We start from the raw sequence: 5,110 nt of genomic DNA, 5'->3' as shown, positions 1-5,110 counted from the left end.
GCTTCTCCAGCAGGCATCAGTTTAAAGGCAGGGGCCACCCTGGAAAGGTCAACTCTCCATCACAGTAAGCTTTAATATTATGAGGATTATTTTATAAGTTTAGTTGTTAAAGGAGATAGTCTGTAGAACTCACTCAGATATTTGTGCACCTATGCTCTCAGTTCTGAGCTGAGCTTCTTGAACAAGCCATCATCAAGGGGAAGTTTTAGCATCTCTTGATCCCAATGAGCAGGCAATGGCAGCTTAAGGCACGTTGAGGCCTTAAATAAAGTAAAACCTACAGTCATTGATGTTTGTTTGACACAGTGTCTCTTTTTCAGTGGGCTCTGTCTCTGTTATATTCCATTTTTATTCTTCTGTCTAGTACTTAGTGTTGCACATGGAGCACTAATCCTCCCCAGAGGACATGCAGTCACTTGCTCTATTACCTGCCCATTATTGGGCACCCTTCCAAATGTGTGTGACCATGCTGTGGATAGAACTAATCCTGTAACGACAGAGACAGCTAATTGATTACAGTTGGATCTTGATACAAAGCTTTTCCTGCAAGATAGAAATGGTCGCTTGTGAGGAAGGACCCTCGCCATCCCTCAGAATTGATTTGAGACATCGGCAGAATGGGAAATTCTGTAAACCAATCAAAGAATGACATGACTTTGTCCTCGTTTGGTGCATGGGGCGAGGCGTGTGAGATGTGTCAGAACAATCAGACACATCCCTGATTATTTCTGCGTGTTGCATTTATTTTAGGCCCTGTGTGGTACCAGACATGATGCAAGATTGTGCAACAGTTCACTTCAAACTGATAAACACCGTTTCTCTTTCCAAAAACTAAGTCATGCATTGTTCTGTATTTCAAGACATTGAAATCACTTCATAGAAAATGTTTCCACAGAACTCCAATAATCTGCTTCACCAGAAGGAGCATTAGGCTCAAATTAAACAAGCAATATCTGAAAGCATAAAATTTAGGGGACTAAATATTTGATAAGAGCTGAAATAAAAATGCCTGAATAATTTTATTAGCATGTATTTAAAAAAGAATCAAAGACTGTAAAATCTGAGGGGAATTTAGTCAAAAACTAATTTAAGTTAAATTGAATTGAATGACACTTTATAGATTAATAAGATTATCTCTTCAGAGAATGTAGCTTTTTTGATTTAGCCAATGAAACCCTGATGAATGAAAAGTTTGTGTCTGCTTCACAACCAGTTTGTCCAACCATATAAAAAAACAAAGTCTTAACTTTTTCTAACTTCTGTAAGATACAGCGCCATACCTCTTTTACACTTTGGTGTCATTTCTCGACACAGTGACTTGTCAGGATAGTGGCCCGAACCTTCAGGCAATCTCTCTTAAAAGGTATTCATGGTGTTGTTCTCACTGGAATGGCCCTAAAGTAAAAAGCTGATGTAGGACCCTGAAAAAGCTTCAGATGGAGTCTAAACCCCTAGAGACTGTGCCTCACACACACACACTCGCACAGAGCAAATGTTGGTCACACTTGTCAGATTTCTGGTGCTGAAAACATTACAAACATTGTCAAGCGCTGCCTCCCTGACTTCCCAACTGTTACATGCACCTCTTCTGCAGCACTGACAGAAAAACACACTCATTGACTAAAAACAGGCAATTTTTTAATAACACCATCAAATGTTTAGGGATCTTAAAGTGAAAATGTATATTTTCCATGGTGATAGGGGGCCATACATACCTAAATCATTGCCAGCAAGCAGTATTTTTGTGTTCAAGTAAGACCTTACCAACGGATGGCCATTGGGGTCAAAAATCCACACATCAGACTCACTTTCATCACTGGCAACAAGTGAAGAGGTAAAAGTGTAAAACAATGTTTATGAATGACAAAAGTTTAGTAACGTTAGTTACAAATCAGTAAATGTGTTTGTCCTCACGGTCTCCCATAGAAGGAAACATGGCCTCTAATATGGCATCACCTAGAAACTTAGACCCGCTCCCATGACCTGGGTTTCATGGTTATATGTTACAAAGCCACCAATATCTTTCAACAACTGGGCATCATTTAAATCACTTTCAGCAACATTTTGATGGATGTTTCCAGAGATTCGTGGAAAAACAACAACAACATGCCCTATAGGATAACGATTGTAAGACTTTATTTTTTAATTTTTTTTATTTTCTTAATACCTACATACTATTCAAAGGCACAACACACTCAGCGAAAACATTTGTTTAATTCCTGTGAACTTTCTTAATTCAAAATATTGCGCATTATGTTCCAGCCGAACCTTTGAAGGAATAACACATGTACATGTAAAAGCTGGTGGCAACAAGTAGATCTGGTCCCTTCATAATTTTTCCAGATGTTTCATCAGCCACTTGATGCTCCCTGAGCTGTTTGCTGCGATTCATAAAATCTGTGTGAAGCACTACCTGCAGGAAGAACAGAAAAGGGATGTTATTTTGTTCTGGCGTGAACCGTAAGAGTCCAGGAAGTGTTGAACTCTGTGTCCCCATGTTGCTATGCTGCTATGGCCATGATTGACAGGTGGATGTGCAGGAGAGAGGTTACAGAGGTTTGGAGGCAGCGGAGGAATTACGTGATGGGAGGGGCTGATTGGGAGGTGCTGAACACAGATCACTCTCAAGATCATACCATGCTGTCCATACCAATGGGCCCATGCACACACACCATACAAATCTCCTCTTCAGTCACAGAAATTAACACTGCAGCAGTTTCTTTTCACTTCCTCCTCTGTACGTGGAGAATTTGCACCAGCGGATTTGCATATATGCTGAAATAGACATGCACGGGCACACGTGCACCAAATCGTAGATTAGAGCTGCCCAGTGTGCCCCCAGTTACAGAGCAGCCGGGGCGGGTCATTATCATCTGCGAACTGTGACTTACGCCGACTTTGTCTCAGTGGCCAGCCGTGATGGGTGGCTTGCTGCGACAGGCTTTAGGTGACACGACATGAGAATGGCAGGGGGATGTCGGTTTATGTAACAAAATAAACGCCAAGAAAATATAAATAAATAAAAATCCATGAACGTGGACAGGGCACAAACAAGAACATTTGTGTGGGACGGTAAGAAGAGCAAGGAAAATGTATAAAAGTCCCCCAAAGAGGTAATCAAATGGGAATTTGATTCTAGGGAGGAACAGAAAAAACAGAGATACAGAAACAAAAAAAAGAAGGATCCAGTTTTTATTTGGATAAAAAGGACAGCATTTGGATGAGCTGAATAGAGAGTCATGTCTTGTCATCATGTCCCTTTTTCTTCAGCAGAACAACCTGTTTGATCTGTGCTGAGTAATACGGTGCTCTGCAGGGGGGGATCCACAGCATCAAAAGAAATTTGAGCCGCACACTGGTCCATTACGGCGTCCTCGTGTGTGTGTGTGTGTGTGCAGATGTCTGTTTTTCTAATAACAACTGACTGCACGTGTGTCCGTCAGCGAACCGGCAGCGCAACACAAAGCTTTGACATGGTTTTACAATTATCCACCAGCAGGTGTTCTAGCTGCAGTGTGTCCTCTCTGAGGATCAAAACCAGCACCCAGTCTGTTGCGTTACCGTGTAACAGGGTAAAACAATAACGATAGCCGTGATGATGGTGGAGACCAGGCCAAGGGCAGCATTTATATGCTGTGGGGGTCCTTCGTGGCCCGCCGCATCAGTAAACACACTCTGCTCTCTAGTGGAGGCAGAAGGTGTTGAACAGCGTGAGAAAACAGGAGAAAGGAGACAGTGGCTGCTGCCTGGAGAGTGTTGATCGATGGTTCATTCGGTTTGGCTCAGAGCTGACATGAATAAACATGGGACTGCTGTTTGCTGCAAACACTCCAAATGCAAACCTTTGATTATATAATATGATGAGATTAAAAAAATGTGTAATGTAGAGAAATCTGATTATGGTTAATGCTCTGAGGAGATTCAGTCAAACTCAAAATTGATGTTTCACTATTTACCCTTCTGAACTATGGATTTTACTGTCCCAGGTAAAAACAAATTGCACACCACAAGTGGCTATGCCTTCCTCTCTTTTTTTCAAGGTGTTGATATGATTCTCAGCTCTCCGTTTTTCCATCTCACACAAAAACAGAGGAGTTACGAAATGTATGTAAACACCTAATCGATGGTTTCAATCGACGTCTCTCCAAAGTCTGATCCTGCCTTCCTCGGCCTGTCTCGTAGCTCTGCTTAGTGAATTATGGACATTAATTCTCGCTTGTAATTATGAAGAATTGATTTTCTGGTTGAGCTTCTGCCACAGGCAAGGCTCCACACCCAAACCAAATCTTGTTCATGTATTGGACGACACTTGGAGGCTGTCATTGTACTGGACAGATTGCAGGGATTAGTGTCTGAGTCTGAAAACACTGCTGGAAAAAATCAAGCAGATCACATTTCATGCATGAATTTCTAGATTATTTTCTTAACAGTAGCACTTGATACATATTCTTAGTGATTTTTATTATTGTAAACCACAACATATCAAAGTTAGATAAAGCTACCATTGTATAAGGTTTTTATTTTAAACAAATGTCAGTTGTAGATTGCTGTTTTACAACTCCACAGGATTGCTGCCCTCTAAGTATTTATTTATGCAGCCAATCAAAAAAATGTGTTAAATTATAGCAGTGGGTCAGAAAAGGAAACTGCCGCCTTTCACTATTTTATTGCGCCTGATTGGTTTCATGCAACAAGGCATCAACACAGTTTTGACTAATATCACTGAATTATTAGGAAAGATGACAGGCCAGCTGCTAACTCGTTGTGACTTGCTGAATTTTTTCTCTTCCTTATACAGCTAAAAGACTAAACCATTGGCTTATTAAAGGTGTGGTTTACGCATTTATTCAATCAATCAATCAAACTTTATTTGTATAGCACTTTTCATTTACAAAAAATACAGCTCAAAGTGCTGTACAGGTTAAAATTACCCCATATAACCCATAATCCCATCATTTCCCAAAATATGTAAAAATATCCATCCCACAACCCATTTCCTAAGGAACACGCACCCACCCACACACACACACAAGAACAACAAATACACACATGCACACACATAAAACTTTAAAAAACTTTTAAAAATTAATAAATAAAATATCATAAGTAA

The sequence above is a fragment of the Nothobranchius furzeri genome, chromosome 9 (assembly GCF_043380555.1).
Source record: "Nothobranchius furzeri strain GRZ-AD chromosome 9, NfurGRZ-RIMD1, whole genome shotgun sequence".
In the NCBI taxonomy this organism is placed as follows: Eukaryota; Metazoa; Chordata; class Actinopteri; order Cyprinodontiformes; family Nothobranchiidae; genus Nothobranchius; species Nothobranchius furzeri.
This window is presented reverse-complemented; position numbering follows the sequence as displayed.